This window comes from Vombatus ursinus, unplaced genomic scaffold (assembly GCF_900497805.2).
Source record: "Vombatus ursinus unplaced genomic scaffold, bare-nosed wombat genome assembly UNPS02014863.1, whole genome shotgun sequence".
In the NCBI taxonomy this organism is placed as follows: Eukaryota; Metazoa; Chordata; class Mammalia; order Diprotodontia; family Vombatidae; genus Vombatus; species Vombatus ursinus.
The window spans coordinates 19669363-19689206 of NW_020954641.1; positions in this window are offsets into that span (position 1 = coordinate 19669363).

Consider the following 19844-nt stretch of genomic DNA (forward strand, 5'->3'; position numbering starts at 1 on the left):
CTACCATACCACAGTACTTGGGCTAGTCTGATTTTTGAGTGAACTACTTTCTTCCACAAATCAACAAGGAATCAGAATTGAGAGGTGTTCCCTTTACCAATGAAATCATAGATGAAGGACAAATTTTTAAAGTAGCTAATCATTAAGAATAATAGCAACAATCACTCCATGAAAAGCAACATGAAAACATGCAATGTGGATTAGTTTGTGGGTCTGGAAAACCTAGAGTCAAGTCTCACCTTGGCACATGTTATCTTTGTAACCATATGCAAGTCACTTAATCTGTCATGGCCTCAGGGTATTTACTTGTAAAATAAGGAGGCTGGACTTGATGACCTCTTATCTCTTTTCCAGCATTAAATGCATTATGACTATAGAATTCAATGAATTACTACAAATGGTTCATGTGCCCAGGAGCAAGGAATTTAACATATAACTTTTATCAGGCAATGCTTTGCAAATCTTCACCTGAATCATTCTCATACTATATGAATTTGGATAATTCACCATTTCAGACTCATTCTCCCCCCCGCAAAAATGAAAACATACTGCAATGTTCAAAATATATTTCTTAGAAAAATGACCATTAATGCTTTATCTCATACCTTATTCACATAAGGGGGCTCTAACCTACCTTCTATTGGAACTTAAGTTCAAAGGAGTAAGAGAGAGAGACAGACAGATAGATAGACAGAGACAGAGGGAGAAAGAAAAGAAAAAAATAGAGACAAGAGAGAATAATTTAGTTAGGGTGAGGGGAAGCATTGGATCAGGATATCAGGGTTTCAAATACAGCTCTATTAATGATTAGCTATGTGAAAGTTATGGTTAGGGGAGCTCTTAAATTCCCTATGTTTCTTCTCTCCTTTAACCTTTTTTTTTTTTAATGGGAGATGCATAAAGGGAGTCCAGTCTAATCCTCTGAAGCTGAGATTTCAGTTGGGACCTTGCCTTGGAGGTTTTAATGTAAATGATACAGTGACTTTTTTCCAGAAAGTTGTGGGTGATTGGCTGTTTGTAGAGTCCATTAATAACATTAATTTTAGTAGCTATGACCATGAACTCTAAAATTGGAGGCATTTTTGTATGTTTCTTTTAATAGATCTCTTTAAGGAACTATGATCATGATTCATGACAATGTTTTATACATATCAGCTTTGGACATAATTATGTTATGAATATTGGCTTTCCCACTAATAGACACCCACATTTGGCCATCAGTGTCAGAGTTAGAAATGCTGAATGTAATCCATTGGGCAATTGACTGTAAAACAGAAGTCTGATTTCTATTTACACATATATTTGCATGTATACACACATATATACAGATGTCTGTGTATGTATCCCTGTGCTCTTTCCAGTATTGATGATGTTTTTTTTTCCTTTGAAGTCAATCCTTTAATGAATAGACAAATATTGAATGAATATCTATTATATGCAAATCATTATGCTATTACTAAAATAAATTAAAAAGAATATAGTTTTCAGGATCTGCCCTCATGCGACTTATAGTTTCAGGAGGGGAGAAAAAACATATAATAGAAAACAAAATAAGTACTAATAAAAGGCAGTTTATGAGGCTGATACAGTAAGTGCTGTACCAATTCAAAGGAGGAAGAGGTCACTAGGGAAAAGAGTGGTCAAAGAAGACTTCACAAAATTAAGGAAGACACGTGTAATATCTTGGATTGCACTTACAATTCATTGGTAAAAGTGTAAACTCCTTGAGAATAGTCTACCATTGATATCTCTGTGCTTATAATACCTAGCAGAGGAATGTGCACATAGTACATATATTTGTTGAAATAAGTTTATGAGTAATATGAAATTATTACATGTACTGAATTAGTCTGATATTCTAGATGTGACACATTAGTATAGAGTGGCAGATATACAAAAAGAGCTTTAATAAAATGTTTAAATACCCTAAAGAAAAATGTTGAAAGATACAAATAGAGCATTTTTTCTACTGTTGCTATTGTTCAGACATTTTTCTGTTGTGTGTCTGACTCTTCATGACCCCATTTGGGGTTTTCTTGGCAAAGATACTAAAGTGGTCTGCCCTTTCCTTGTCCAGTTCATTTTACACATGAGGAACTAAGGCAAACAGAGATTGCACTTAAAATTCATTGGTAAAAGTGTAAACTCCTTGAGAATAGTCTGCCATTGATATCTCTGTGCTTAAAATACCTAGCAGAGGAATGTACACATAGTACATATATTCATTGAAATAAGCTTATGAGTGATTTGCCCAGGGTTGTACAGCTAGTAAGTGTCTGAGACCAGATTTGAACTCATGAAGATGAGTCTTCCTGATTTTAAGTCTAGGGGTCTACAGAGGACTTTACCACCACTGTACCACCTAGCTTCCTAAATTTTTTACTATCTTATTGTATTAACGCCTATCTCTTTATGTATGCATACACTCTGTTTATGCCTGCTCTGCACTTTTGTTTTCTTTTGTGCATTTTAAAAATATTTCATTGTTGTATTTTTATATATAAATAATTTATCTATCCATCTACATATGTATGTGGGTATATATGTTATATTATATATATATGTATAAAATTTCTATGTAACACAAGTTTCGAGTCTCTTAGGTAGTCTATTTTTTGATGTTGAAAAGTTTTTTGTTTCTGTTAATAACTTTGAATTTTACAATATAAAGGATTTCTTTAAAGAATGAAGATGAAATGAGTTAATTCATTAATCTTGTTCTGTCAAAAAATATTTTCTTTGATAGGAGTATTTAAGAATTGGACCCTAATGGGGGGCAGAGCCAAGAAGGTGGTGGGAAAGCAGTGACTTGCTTGAGTTCTCCCCAAAAACCTTCCAAATACTTATAAAAAATGGCTTTCTACAAATTCTAAAACAGCAGAACCCAAAAAAAAGACAGAGTGAAACAAATTTCCAGCACAAGACAGCCTGGATGCTTGATCAGAAAGGTATATTGCGCCAGGCGGGGAGAGGAGTACAGTTCGGCATGAGCATGCAGGCCGCAGCGAACCTGGAGCAGGCCTCAGAGGACTGAATCATGGGCAGTGGCGGTTTCTAGACTTCTCAACCCATGAATGTCAAAGACACCTTAGAAGGTCAGTGGGAAAAGTCTGTGACTGTGGTGAGAGAGATGCTAGGTCTCAGCCACAAGAAGCAGCGACTGCCTCCTGAGCTTCCAGCCCACAGATTGAGGGGGAATTGAGTGGCTGATCAGAGGGGGATTGCAGTGATCTCTTTGCCAGTGCTGAGGTAGGAATCTTTTGCTTTGCCCCTGTTTGGATCTGGGTCATGGTTCTGAGGGGCAGTTCTGGGGCTAGGAGGAGTACTGGCTTGGTGGAGCTTGTTGTGGCGGTGGAGAGGAAACACCTCACCCCTTATCATACCACCTTGGAAGAACTGAAAATTTACAGGTCCCTAGAAGTAGCCCTGAAAACAGCGGTACAAACCCTGAAGCTTGGGAAAGTACATTCTCCACATTGGAAACAGACTCTTATATTAACAAAGAGTTTAAAACTCAAGTAATTGGCTGGGATCATGAGCAAACCTTGCAAAAAGTCAGACTATATTATCTTCTTTGATGACAAAGAAGATCAAAACATACAACCAGAAGAAGACAACAAAGTCAAAGCTCCTACACCCAAAGCCTCCGAGAAAAATATGAATCTGTCTCAAGCTTTGGAAGAGCTCAAAAGTGATTTTGAGAAGCAAATAAGAGAAGTAGAGGAAAAACTGCGAAGAGAAATGAGAGTGATGCAAGAAAATCATGAAAAACAAGTCAACAACTTGCTAAAGGAGACAAAAATAAATGAAGAAAATAACACCTTAAAAAATAGCCTAAACCAAATGGCAAAAGAGGTCCAAAAAGTCAATGAGGAGAAGAATGCCCTAAAAAGCAAAATTGGCCAAATGGAAAAGGAAGTCCAAAAGATTATTGAAGAAAATACTTCCTTAAAAATTAAAATGGAGAAATTGGAATCGAGGGACAATTTGAGAAATCAAGATACTGTAACACTAATACAAAGGAATGAAAAAATAGAAGAGAATGTGAAACATCTCACTGGAAAAACAACTGAGCTGGAAAATAGATCCAGGAGAGAGAACTTAAAAATTATTGAACTATCTGAAAGCCATGATCAAAAAAAGAGCCTTGACATCATCTTTCAAGAAATTATCAAGGAAAACTGCCCTGATATTTTAGAACCAGAGGGCAAAATAGAAATTGAAAGAATCCACCCATCACCTCCTGAAAGAGATCCCCAAAGGAAAACTCCTAGGAATGTTGTAGCCAAATTCCAAAGTTCCCAGGTCAAGGAGAAAATATTGCAAGTAGCCAGAAAGAAACAATTCAAGTATTGTGGAAACACAATTAGGATAACACAAGATTTAGCGGCTTGTACATTAAGGGTCCTCAGGGCATGGAATATGATATCCTAGAGGTCAAAGGAGATAAGACTACAACCTAGAATCACCTACCCAGCAAAACTGAGTATAATCCTTCAGGGGAAAAAATGGTCATTCAATGATATAGGGGACTTTCAAGCATTCCTGTGGAAACAACCAGAGCTGAATAGAAAATTTGACCTTCAAATACAAGACTCAGGTGAAACATGGAAGAGGTAAACAGGAAAGAGAAATCATAAGAGACTTATTAAGGTTGAACTGTTTACATTCCTGCATGGAAAGATGATATTTGTAACTCATGAGTCCTTTGTCAGTATTAGGGTAGTAGGAAGGAAAAAATTATGTGCATAGATAGATAGATAGATAGGTAGATAGATAGATAGATAGATAGATAGATAGAGGGCACAGGGTGAGTTGAAGATGAAGGAGTGATATCTGGAAAATAAAATTAAAGGGTGAGGGAGGATTATACTGGGAGAAGGAGAAAGGGAGAAGTAGAATGAGGTAAAATATCTCACATGAAGCAGACAAGAAAAGACTTTTATAGTGGAGGGGACATGGGGGAAGGTGAGAGGGAATGAGTGAATCTTATTCTCATAGGATTTGACTTAAGGATGGAATAACATGCACAATGGGGTATGGAAATCTATCTTACCCTACAGGAAAATAAGGGGGGAAGGGGACAAGAGAGCAGGTTATTGATAGAGGGGTGGGCAGATTGGGGGAGGGAATAATCAAAAGCAAACCCTTCTGTGGAGGGATAGGGTCAAAAGAGAGAATAGAATAAATGGGAGTAGGATAGGATGAAGGGAAATATACTTAGTTTTTCACAACAGGACTACTATGGAAGTGTTTTACATGACTACACATCTATAACCTGTATCAAGATGCTTGCCTTTTCAATGAGGGTGGGTGGGGAGGGAGGAAGGGAGAAAATTTGTAACCCAAAGTTTTAAAAACACATGTTAAAAATGAAAAGAGAATAAAATTTTTTAAAAAGGAGATATAGAGGGGGAAATCTAGATTATGTCAAAACAAAAGCTACCAATAAAATTTATTAAAAAAAGAATTGTTACACAATTAAAGCAATTATTAAACCATTAAAGCATTTCACCTATTTTTAGACTATTCTCATACCTAGTTAATTGTGCAAATATTTTATTTCCTAACTCCATGAACTTAAATACTCTGTCTTCTTTGTTTTCTCCACAGTGTCTACTAGTGTGACATACCTACAGTAGACATGAGATGAACTGATATTTTATAAATGAATTATCATATATTCAAATACTATGGTCCTGAGTCCATGTGATAAATGGATTGTTTGAATAAAAAAAATCAATACATATTTATTGCATATTATTTTCAAGTCACTGGGGATACAAACATAAAAGTGAACAATTTTTTCCCTTCAAGGAGCTTGCATTCTTATGAAGAGATAGGAGTTATACTTTTGAGTGTGTAAAGAACTTACGTAGAACAAATAAAAACTGGTTTAGGGAAGGCATTCCCTTCACGATGATAGGGAAAAAATTAATGAAGAAAGTGGACCTTGAGCCACCATTTTTTTAAAAATTAAGTTTACAAGAATTTTTGTTTTAAATATAAATTTATAGATGTATTTTAAATACATTTTATAAATTATTTTACATTATTGTAATTTCCACAAATATCCATCTTCTTCCTCCTCTTCCAGAAAGGCATCCCGTAAAAATATTTTTAGACAAAAGAGTAAAAAGAGGAAAAATCAGGATAACATTAATACATTGGGAAAAAATCAGAAAACGTATGTGTAATTCACAATAATAATTAACTTCTCACATTTGCAAAGGCTTGAGGTGAGAATATCTTCTCATATCCCTTCTTTTGAGTACCATTGTTCTTTATAATTCGTCAGCATCCAGTTTTAATGTATGCATATTTGTGGTTGTTCTTTCAATTTATATTGTTGTAGTCATTGTGCTTATTGTTACCTTAACTCTGCTTACTTCAGCCTGAATCAGTTCACGTAGATTTTTATTTGTTTCTCTGTATTCATCATAATCATTATTTCTTACAACACAGGAACATTCCATTACCCTCATATATCACAATTTGTTTAGCAGTTTTCCAAATGACAGGCACCTACATTGTTTCTAATTTTTTTTACTACAAAAAGTGATGCTATAAATATTTTGATACACATAGATATGTGTGTACAAAAACATGCGTATGTTAATTGTTCATATGCCTTAGATGACTCCTTTATCAGAACAAATTTCATGTAAAGATTTTTTTTCCATTAAACTTCTTTTAATCAACTTTATCAATCTTTGTGGAGTTTTTCTTTTTTTATACCAAAAGTTCTGTCTTTTATCTTTTTTTTTATTTTGTATCTTTTATCATTGCCTCTCACTTATTTAAGCATATGTCTAATAAACATGACTGTAAGAATAAGATTCCTTTTTCTTTTCATTTTTAATAGTATAATAGTTTAATAATTTATAATTCTAATTTAGTTTAAAAATTTAATTATTGAGAAGTATTATCTTTTACACTAAAGTCATGTGTCCATTTAAACTTAATTGTGGACTACATTTTAAGGAGGTGGTCTAAGCCTGATTTCTGCCAGAGTAATTTCAAGTTTTGTTTTGTTTTATTTTTTCCTGATAGGGAGTTCTTTACTAAGTAATTTATGTTTTATGCTTTATTAAAACTAAGGGATTTTTGAGTTACATTGTTTCTACTTGCCTAATATATTCTACAAACTTTTCATTACTGCCACTTGGATTTTTATTTTATTTATATATTAATGCTATTTTTTCTAAGGGTTTATTTTGTAGGCTTCAACTTTGTTGAAGCTATTAATAATCTCATTTAGTGTCTTCTCTAATGACCTGGGATTTTTCCAGTAAATTAAGGTGAAAGTATCATTAGCAAAAATGGATAGTTTTATTGCCTCTTTATCTCTCTTCATGCTTTTATTTCCTTTATCTTGTCTTAATGCTATTACTATAATTTCTAGAATTGTATCAAATAATAGTGAGGAGAATAGGCATCATTGTTCCATCAGTATTTGGGAAAGATTCTAGAGCATTACAATTACATATGATGCTTACGTTTGGTTTTAGATAAATACTTTTTTGTGGTATTAATAAAGGTTGCTCCTATTGGTAGAGTTGTGAACTGATCCAACAATTCTGGAGAGCAGTTTGGTACTATGTCCAAAGGGCTATAAAACTGTGCATACCCTTTGATCCAGCAATACCACTGCTAGGTGTATATACCAAAGACATTCAAAAAAAAAAGGAAAAAGGACCCATTTGTACAAAAATATTTATAGCAATTCTATATGGCTAAGAATTGGAAATCAAAGTGATGTCCATCAACTGGGGAACGGTTAGACAAGTTGTGCCATATGATTGTAAAGAGATGTATTGTGTTATAAGAAATGACAAGTAGGATGATTTCAGAAAAACCTGGATAGACTTACATGAACTGATGCATGATGAAGGAGAATGTTGTACACAGTAACTGCAATACTGTTCAATGAACAACTGTGAATGACTTAGCTATTCTCAACAATACAAGGGTTCAAGATGATCCCAAAGGACTAATGATGAAGTATACTATCTGTCTCCAGAGAAAGAACTTATATTGATTTAATATAGACTGACAAATGCTATTTTCACTTTCTTTCATTTCTTCTTTTATTTATCTTCTTGTACAAAATGACTAATATGGAAATTTTTGCATAATTGCACATGTATAACCTATATCTGATTGCTTACTTTCTTGTGGGAGGAAGGAGATGGAGTGAATGTGGAATAGAATTTCAAACTCAAATCTTTAAATAAAAACATTTTAAAATTAGGGAAAAATAACCCTTCAAAAATTGCTCAGTGTATATAAGTTTCAGGTTTTTAGCATAAGTAAATGTTGTTTTTGTCAAAGGCTTTCCCCTTCATCTATTGAGGTTATGATGTCATTTTGGATGTTTTAGTTCTAATATGATCAATTATGTTGATTGTTTCCCTAATATTGAATCATTCTTTTGTCCCTGGTAAAAATCCAATTAGGCTATGATGAATGATAGTTTTTGAATGAATCACTATAGGCTGACTGGTTTTCATATATTTAATTTTTTAAATCAATATCCAATAATGATAGTTTCCTAGCATATAACTATGCATCATCAGTTTTGATGATCATTTTTTTCTTTTTCTTGTGTTTTGTTCTTGGTGATTTGATATTTTGTTGATTTTATTTGAAGCCCTTTAAAATTATATTCAATAAAGGTTGATTAATTTTATTAGTGTTTTAAAAGAACCTATTTTTAGTTTTATTTATCATTTCTTTATGTTTTTTATTTACACTTTATGTATTTCTCCTCTAATTTTTAATATCACCTCTTTACATTTAGGTTTGTTCATTTCTTTGGCTTTTTAATTTTTGACAAGCATATTCAGGGTCATGTGAGAGCTGGCTTTAAAGCATTTGAAGGGTTGGAAAGTGCATAGTGGGAGGGATTGACTTACTACATTATTCAATGGATAAAAATCTTAAAGCAAAATTTGTTTTTGATGTTAGAAAAATCTTAGTTATTAGAGCTGTCCAAAAATAATGAGATGCCTTGCAAGATAATAGTTTCCTCTTCACTGGGTGTCTTCAAGAAAATGTGATATAATGAGAATTCATTGTAGGTATAACTAACTTGAACCAAATGATCTCTGAGGAACTTCCCTCCCCCAAAAAATGTGTTAACTGTAAATTGAATTAATCAAACATCCTTGAATAATTAAAAATAAAACTACAATGGTTAAAATAATTTATCTTTTTTTTCTGAACTTCAAGAGCTGAGACCTCAGAATGATGAAAGTACAAGTATTTAGAGAAAATTTAAGAAGAAGAATGTGTAATTCTGGATATTTGGTATTTGAATATTATATTCATTTTGAGATACTTATACACGATGAGAATACATATGGAAATATGCATAAATGTATACCCTTAAAAGGATGATGTATAATTATAAAAGTACACCCCTCAATATATAAGGTATATAATGTATAAACTTAAAAGCGTGAGTTCCACAATATACAGAGAAATCAGTCACATTACCCTGTTTCATAGTTATTACACATACCCTTCCCCTTCCATTCCTCTGTTCTGTTCTATCCAAAATAAACTATACATATGCAGAAGTAACTTGTAAATAGACATGACATCAAATGGTTTAAAAAGGAAAAATTCAAGCAGCAAAGAGTTTTCCATGCCCCTTGTTTACTGTATTAGCATTCTCTGGGAATGAATTCCTGAGAGTGTTGATGAGTTAGCCACTAACCTGTCATGATTTAGAAAAAATACACCCACTGTATATGGAGAACAATGGATAGTTTGGCCTTAAAAGGCCATACACCTTCTATAAATCATTATACTGAAGAATATAATACCCTGCATATTTTTCTCCTAGAGAATAGAGCTGTAATAAAGTAATAAATTCCACTCCTGAGAATACAAGCTCTACTTTAAGAGTTTCCTTTTGAGCCCTAGAAATGATGGGTATAGTCTAAAGGCAATGGGTAGGGGAGAATGTTTCTCTTTCCATTCTAAGAAAGATCTTAATTGTGGGAGAAATTATATAACTTAACTAAGCTCTTTGATCTGTTTTGCTTTATCTTTCAGACAATAATTAAGGTTTGTCAAAACACAGAATCAGCTTAATCCTCTCATAGAGGGCCTGTTTTAAACTTTATATTATGCCTGAACTGAACTCAAGGGTACCAATTTGCTACTTCCAAAAAGAAAAGTAGTGTTTTCTTTTGAGAGCATTTTGACTGTTCAGCATGTGGATTGGGCTCCTGTCTGAATTAATGTAGCACATGAATCTCTAAGTAACTGTAAATAGGTCCAAGGAGTAGTTCAGTCAGGCGTGATATATCAATACATTTTATGATGGTTGTTACAGCCCCTGCTTATTAGACCTTTTCTGACCAACTGAGAAAATTGGACAGGGAATTAATTATAACTGTATTGTTGCAACTCATTTTTAAAACAAATATATTGCAGAACATAACATTCAGCTTTATGTTTTAAATGATAAAGTAAGGATTAAAAAAATCCTTTTTTCCTTGGCTCCTTCAGCTTATAAAATATTACTTTGCTAGACTTCCATGCTAGATTCTTTCCTTAAAAATATTATTGAATTTTTCAAAGTAATGTTTAGGGGCAGAACCAAAATGGAGAAGTAAAAGCAGTAACTTGCTTGATCTCTCCCCCAAACCCCTCCAAATACCTGTGAAAATTGGCTCCAAATAAATTCTAAAGCAGCAGAACCCACAAAAAGACAGAGTGAAACAAATTTCCAGTCCAAGACAACCTGAATGGTTGATCAGAAAAGGTATATCACACCAGGCAAGGAGAGAAGCACAGTTTGGCATGGGCATTCAGGCAAACCAGGCTTCAGAGAACCTGAAGCAGGTCTCAGGGGACTGAATCACAGGCAGCTGTGGTGGTTTCCAGACTTATCAATTCACGAACACCAAAGACAACTTAGAAGTTCAGTGGGAAAAGTCTGTGACTGTGGTGAAAAAGAGAATCTCAGTCCCAGCCCCAGTCTCTGAGTGTGGCCCTGGGGTGGTGGCTGCCTCAGCAGCTTCCAACCTGCAGAATGAGGGGGAATAGAGTGGCTGATCAGAGGGGAATTGCAGGGATCTCTCTGCTGGTGCAGGATTCTCTTTGCCCATGCTTGAATCTGGGTCACAGATCTGGGGGGTGGTCCTAGGGCTAGGAGGAGTGCTGGTGTGGTGGAGCATGTAGTGATGGTAGAGAGGAAATTCTCCTCACAGTTCTAAGATAGAAAAGAGTGCTGTTGGTCACTCATAGACCAGAGCACAGTCCAGGAAAGGAGTAAACACCTTGCCTGTTATCATACCACCTTGGAATAACTGAAAATTTGCAGGTCCCTAGAAGTATCTCTGAAAACAGCTGCACAAAAACCCCAAAGCTTGGGACAGTACATTCTCCACACCAGAAGCAGACCCTTACCTTAACAAAGAGTTTAAAACTCAAATAATTGGCTGGAATCATGAACAGAGGTTCAAAAAAAGTCAGACCATAGAATCTTTCTTTGGTAGCAAAGAAGATCAAAACATACAACCAAAAGAAGACAACAAAGTCAAAGCTCCTACATCCAAAGCTTCCAAGAAAAATATGAATCAGTCTCAGGCAATGGAAGAGCTCAAAAAGGAGTTTGAGAATCAAGTAAGAGAAGTAGAGGGAAAAACTGGGAAGAAAAATGAGTGATGCAAGAAAATCATGAAAAACAAGTCAACAGCTTGCTAAAGGGGACCCCAAAAATACCGAAGAAAATAACACCTTAAAAAATAGCCTACCTAAATGGCAAAAGAGGTCCAAAAAGCCAATGAGGAGAAGAATGCCTTAAAAAGCAAAATTGCCCAAGTGGAAAAGGAAGTCCAAAAGATTACTGAAGAAAATACTTCCTTAAAAATTAGAATAGATCAATTAGAAGCCAGTGAATTTATGAGTAATCAAGACACAATAGAACAAATCCAAAAGAATGAAAAAATAGAAAACAATGTGAATATCTCAATGGAAAAACAACTGACCTGGAAAATAGATCCAGGAATGAGAATTTAAAAATTATTGGACTATCTGAAAGCTATGATCAAAAAACGATCCTAGACATCATCTTTCAAGAAATGATCAAGGAAAACTGCCCTGATATTTTAGAACCAAAGGACAAAATAGAAATTGAAAGAATCCACCCATCACCTCCTGAAAGAGATCCCCAAAGGAAAACTCCTAGGAATATTGTAGCCAAATTCAAGAGTTCCCAGGTCAAGGAGAAAATATTGCAAGCAGCCAGAAAGAAACAATTCAATTATTGTGAAAACACAACCAGGATAGCACATGATTTAGCAGCTTCTACATTAAGGTACCAGAGGGCTTGGAATATGACATTCTGGAGATCAAAGGAGATAGAATTACAACCAAGAATCACCTACCCAGCAAAACTGAGTATAATCCTTCAGGGGAAAAAATGGATATTCAGTGAAATAGAGAGCTTTCAAGTATTCTTAATGAAAAGACCAGAGCTGAATAGAAAAGTTGACTTTCAAATATAAGACTCAAGTGACACATGAAGAAGTAAACAGGAAAGAGAAATCATAAGAGACTTATTAAGGTTAAACTGTTTACATTCCTGCATGGAAAGATGATATTTGTAACTCATGAGACCTTTGTCAGTATTAGGTTAGTTGGAGGGGAAAAATTATATGTAGGCACAGGGTGAGTTGAAGATGAAGGGGTCATATCTGGAGAATAAAATTAAGAAATGAGAGAGGATTATACTGGGAGGAGAAAGGGAGAGGTAGAATGGGGTAAATTATCTCACAAAAAATAGACAAGAAAAGGCTTTTACAGTGGAGGGAAAACAGTGGAAGGCGAGAAGGAATGAATGAATCTTATTCTGATAGGATTTGGCTTAAGGAGGGAATAATATACACAGTCAATAGGGTATGGAAATCTATCTTACCCTTCAGGAAAATAGGGGGATGGGAAGAAAGGAGTAGAGGGATGATAGAGGGAAGGGCAGATTGGGTGAGGGAGTAATCAGAATCAAACTCTTCTAAGGAAGGACAAGGTCAAAAGAGAGAATAGAATAAACAGGGGGCGGGAGAGAATTAAGGGAAATATACTTAGTTTTTCAGATCATGACTACTAGGAAGTGTTTTGCATGACTACATATGTATAACCTGTATCAAGTTGCTTGCTTTCTCAATGAAGGTGGGTGGGAAGGGAGGAAGGAAGAAAATTTAGAATCCAAAGTTTTAAAAACACATGTTTCAAATATTGTTTTCACATGCAACTGGGAAATAAGAAATACAGGAAATGGGGTATAGAAATCTATCCTGCCCTACAGAAAAAAGAAGGGGAGGGGGAGAAGAGAAGAGAAGAGAAGAGAAGAGAAGAGAAGAGAAGAGAAGATAGAAGGGAGGGCAGATTAGGGGAAGGGGTATTCAGCATGCATGCCACCTTTGTGTGGGGGGAGGGATGAGATGGGGAAAAAATTTGGAACTCACAATCTTGTGGAAGTGACTGTTGAAAACTAAAAATAAATAAATTAATTTTAAAAAAGTAATGTTTACATATAATCTTTTAAGAATACATGTTTTACAAGGAGCAGCTAGGTGGTGTGGTGGATAGAGCACCATCCCTGAATTCAGGAGGACCTAAGTTCAAATCTATCCTCAGACCAAACACTTGACACTTAACTAGCTGTGTGACACTGAGCAAGTCACTTAACCCTGATTGCCAAAAAAAAAAAAAAAGAATGCATGTTTTACAAAAAAAAAGGTAGGGGAGCCTTCCTAGAAACTAGATTCCTATAGTATTAACTTAAAATAGTTTTACAATATTCATATTCTCATTCATTCTCTTGACATATCTATATGATAGGTGGAGATATATTTTCTTTGTTTTATGAATAATAATTGTAAAATGCTAGACAGATGACAAATTAAAAGACTGTGTGGCTTTGTCTTTAGACTTTATGTTAGATGCTTAAAATAATTTTAATTATTTTGACAGTTCCACATCTCCTGATGTTTATATTATGGAGCCCAAATCGCTAAATTGACTATTCTTGCTGTCATTTTGCTTTTCGTTTTAGAGTTTATCTACATCATTCATTCAATATTTGTTAAAGGAGTTCCCACTATGCACAATGTATTATGCTAGGAGTAACACAGAATATTCTTGTCTTTCTGGAGCTTATAGTTTAATGAAGGAGAAAAGACTGATACCTAAATAGTTGTAATGTTCCATTAGAAAGATAACAGAGAATGTTCTGTGCTTATTGGAAGAAAAAAGAGAGAGCGAGACAACAGACACAGAGAGAAAAGTATTTTAAATGAAAGGAGGTGATGACCAAGTGACCTGGAATAAAGTCAGACCAGGACCAAGGAAGGTTTCATGGATGACATATCATTTGAAGTGAGCCTTAAAAGATGGATAGTATTGGCCTTGGAAAGGGCACATTCATTCAATGTAAAGGGAGCAGCAGAAGTTTGACATCATGAAAGCACAGCCAATAAGAGGTAGCATGCATCTGGAACCAGTGGTCTCCAGAGCTCTCTCCACTTGTTCATAAAAAGGATATAGCATTTATAAATACATCTTTTTAGGTCATGGTCAAAATTATGCAAGAGATTAGCAATTTGTTGTAATAATGCATAATTTGTTCATGGAATGAATGATTCTCAGATAATAATTCCCTTCCACATCTCAGTAGAAGATTTCATGAGTTGTGGGATTGTTGGGGAAGGAGATGGAGAGAGAGAGACAGAGAGAGACAGAGAGAGAGACAGAGAGAGAGACAGAGAGAGAGAGAGAGAGAGAGAGAGAGAGAGAGAGAGAGACTTCCTCCTGATAGTCATCTGACTTCTGTTCTCTAATTTTCTACATAGGGTGTGGCCACCCCACACCTGGCCTATCCACAATCAACCTGTCAAGCACTATTTGTACATATGTTCTCCATGCCTCACTCTTACATTTTAGCTTTTCTATCAAAAGGAATTTTGTTGGGTCACCAGTGGTTGATGTTTTCTCAAAAGTGAAGAGTGAATTTAAGTTGTAATTGAATGTCAACTATATCATCACAATCAAAATTCCTTTCTCAAGTCAGTTTCAGTTGTGAAAATATATCATTCTCCCTCATTTAAGGTCAAATTGTTATAGATGGATCAGAGTGATGTTTACTGTATTTAGACTGAAATGGGTTTTAGAGGTGAGCAGTAGCTGTGAGGTAGTAATCCATGGACTGATTACATTTCATTTATTTTTCAGATCTAACTCTCTTGAACTCTGACTCCACTTTTTCATTTTCTCTCTGTGACAGCAGTGCAGAGGCTGATGTGTAGATTTTTATTAGTAACTCCTCAATATCTGCTCTGGTCAGTATGATATAACATTTTTCCAGTTTCATCTTCTGTTTGATTTGGTCGTATTTGTTGTTACTATTTTTTTCCTCATGTATTTTCCCTCTTCCAGATGTTTGTTACCTGAAATTTGAGCTGCCTTTTGACTGACTTAGCAGGCAAAATTATTTAATTCATTTAAGTCAGATTGTATCAGATCAACTGCAGCTCTTAATTAACTATCTTCAAATTCCATCTACTGAGAAAATAAAATTTTATTTTTCTTTGAAATATATAAAGAACTTTTCTATGATCTTTCACTTGTGGTAGGGAGATGGGGACAGGGTTATCCCAAAACCTGGCTCTATTATAAATTGTCAAAAACACATTAATTTAGTATGTACAATATGTACTAGGCATGTGCTAGAGCTAACCTATTTTCCTCTACATTCTTGTACTTTGAATGAGACCTAAATATCTTGGAGCCTATTTTTGCTTTGTTAATTTTTTTTCACCTTTAGAAGCACAAATCAAGTCTGGCTATATGAAATGACATTAATCTCCTAAGAATCCTATGCATTGCTTCCAATTCTGCAGTTCTTGTGCAGATATCTAAACTTGAAAGTCAAGGGACAAAAACTGACTATTCTGAATGAAAATTATATATTTATAGATAAAGCACTTGTGTGTATATAGGTGAGTAGAGAAGTATGTGGAAAGAAAGAAAGGGAAACAGGGAGAGAGAGAGAGAGACAGAGACAGAGACAACAGAGACAGAGAGAGACAGGGAGAGGGAGAGGAAGAAGGAGAGGGAGAGGGAGAGAATCAGTCAACTAGCATTTGTTCAGTGTATACTATTTGCTAAGCATCACACTAAATAGTGAAAACATATATATATATATATATATGTATCTCTATGTATCTATCTATGCATATATCTATGTATCTATCTATCTACATATACATTTTATTGTGTGGTTTTGTCCTTAGATCACAGTCATTTCTAGAAACCCTCTTATAACAAAGAAAATTAATCCTCAAACACCCACAATTATTCCCCCTAAATACTCTCAATGATCATATCTGACAAAGTATACACCATTCTGCCTTAGTAATCCCCCACTTTTTAGGTGTAAGGAGGGAAGTCATAAAAATTAACTGTTCCCAGGACCACTATTCATTTTTCATTTACTCAGAATTCATCTTCTTTCTAGTGATTTTCTTATTTACACTATTGTAGTCAGTGTATATGCTGTTCTTTTCTTTCAGCTAATTTCTCTCTGAATCAGTATGTATATATGTGTATATATATATATATATATACACACACATATATATAAAATCTTCCCACTCTTTTCTGAATTCTTCATATTCATAATTTCTTACTATATAACAATGTCCCATTAAATCCATATTTCATCATTTTTTAAAACATTTCCCTAATTGTTGGGTAGTCACTTTTTCCAGATCCACTTTTACAATTTGCATCAGCAAATAATCCTTCATGTACCACTCTTTGAGAACCAGTGCCTTACTGGCATATGATTTAATAGTTTAAATAGCATGTGCCTGCTATTCAGGAACATAGATTACTTGTACATTTAGTATCTATTATATGAATGTGACTTTCTATCTGTATGTTTCATTGTTTCTCTTCCTTGAATCCTTTGCCAAAATGTTGTCTAATGAACATTAATACCATTGTCTATGTTTTTCATATGCTTAGATGGCCAATATCTTTGCTTTGGTTCTGTAAAAAAAAAATACTCAACTTTCAATACCCAAATTAGGTTCTATGACTGCCAATACCTGATGACTCCAACTCATAGAGTTCTCATCATTCTTTGCACCTCAATGCAACAATGAGATCATACTAAGTGATCTCTAAGATCCCTTCCAATTTCATGACTTCTGATTTTGTAATTTCACAGAACTAAGACTTTATTTTGCTTATTACATAATTATTCATAAGAAGTCTCATTAAGTAGTTAATCCTAAGAAGTCCCTTGTCAAAACGATGATATGCAGTTAGAAAGACAGTCTATAGAAGCAGTCATTGAATGTTTATATGTATTTGCATGTAACTGTATATATTACTAAATATGTAAATGTACATAGTCATTCAGTATATAGACAGGCACATAAACATTATATATGCTTATATGTGTGGATATAGAGATAGATAGATAGAGCAAATGAAAAAAGAACTGGGCTAAAGATGAGTTGACAATTGGAATGAATTGTACTTAGAACATTTTTTAAAAGTCCAAAAAAGCACTCCATATTTTCTACATAACTTTTTCTGGTGATTCTATCTGCCTTTGAGTCATGATTTTCCATTATTTTTGAAGAACTCAAGTTTCAGATCATCAAAAGGACAATGGAGAGTTGTGTAGTGGCTAAGAATTGACAGCAGAATATTACCAATAAAAATTTGCCTTCAATTCTACCAAGAAAGAATATGTCTCCAAAAGGGGCGTAAAATATCATCAAAGAGATTTACAACTAAAAGCAGTATACTGATTAAGTGGGAAAAGCAAGAGATGATGGATAGACAACTTGTTTGCTCTAGTAGTGCTCTCATAGTTTTAAGACAACAGAAAATAGTCCTCAGAATATGTAGTTGACCTCTTGTGAATGAATTCTGAGTGGAGATAGATTACATTTGAATAGGATATTTTGATAACCAATATCAGTGAGTTCACAGATAGATTAATCTGTGACAATATCAAAATTTTATTTTAGTAAATAGTACTTTTCTTTTTAATATTCCCATCTTATCACTCTGCCTACATTGTAACTTAATTGAAGACTAGATAAGGGATTATATTCATGGCTGTCCTAGTATGTAGTTTTTGCATGATGAATATTTATTAAATGAATGAATATTTGAACTTTTTTTTATTTTTGTGCAATTCTCTTTCCTTCTTCTGGTATCCCAGGTTCATAACCTCAGTCTTATCCTTCACTCCTTATTCCTGCTCACTTCACATATCAAATCAATTGTCTATCGTTGTTTCTATCTATGAGATCATTCATATTTAACTCCTTTCTACTTACACAACTACTTAGGGCTTTTATCAACATTCTTCCAAACTATTACAAAGGCCTGTCTCAGTTCTCTCCCTACTTCATTTACTTTCTTTAGGCACCCATCTGACTGGGACACTCCCTATAAAACCCAGGGCCACTTTATTGACTCTAGAATAAATTACAATATAGTTTATTTTTAGAACCCTTTCTCACCTGGCCCCAATTTACATTTAAAGTTTTGTACATCATTATCCCTTTTTTCTATGAAATCTACATTGTATATATGTCTGTGATTTGTAACAGCTGCCCTTCATTCTTGGAATGAATGCCTCCTTGATTCCATCTCATAGTACCCCCTCTCTACTTTCAAGATATAGCTCAAGTACATGGAGTCTTCTCTAGTGCTTTCCCACCTTCATTTACAAATATGAATGTTCTTTCTGCCAAATGGTCTTGTATGTAGTGGCATGGATAGGCAATTGCCCTGGACTATCATTGGCTTAAGGAGCTCATAGTGAGAAACTCATCTACCATTGAATGTAAGCATCTTTTATATAATTTATGATCTCAGAAAGTTTCCTAGGTCACTGAGAGACTAAATGACATGCAGGGTCACACAGCTGAGATATGTCAGAAGAAGGGCATGAATTAACATCTTCCTGGCTTTGGGGTCAGTTCACTATCCACTTCCTTGTAAAAATGCCTTGTGCTAATTCACATATATATTTTTTTATTTTCATTCTGTATTAACTTATACATGTATTTGTTGTCTCCCACTATTACACTGAAATTCCTGCAAAGTTAGAGTTGTTCGATTATTTTTCCTTATATTCCCAGTATCTAGCACAGTGCCTGGCACACAGGCTCTGCTTAATAATTCCTTTTTTTTTTTGGTTGATTGATTAAGTGGATGGACTGAATGAACAAACACAGATATGCAGCAATTTATTGTTGTTTATAAATAGCTGAACTTTTTGCCATTGTATCTCTACATTTTTAGGAGTATAGCAACTTCTCAAAGTTTCTGTGGTCCTTCTTCTTCAACAGATATTCCTGTCTTTCCTTACTTCTGGATAATCATGTCAATTTAGTTTTGTTTTCTGTTTATTTGTCCTACTTGATAGAGTATAGTTGAGCCTCTAAGCAAGCCTATTTCACTTGCTTTTAAGGGCACATATAAGAAAATCACAGGAAACCATACTAATTTGTATTGGAAGGAAGCATTCATTTTATTTGTTCTTGAATTATGTTAGGGTGGTTAAAACTCAGTGTCACCTGGGTCACCTAGAGGTCTTGATTAAAAGCTGCTGGACTTGGCAGTCTGTGGAAGGCTGTTCCCTAATGCCAACACATGCTGCCTCAGGCTGCTAGCTGCCTTTGTCCATGGCTCCCATATGGCATAACACAATCTGTCATTTCTGTTTTGTCCCAGGCATGTTTTTCAACTTTTTTCCTAATAACCTTTGGCAACAATGAAAGCAAACAGGTATA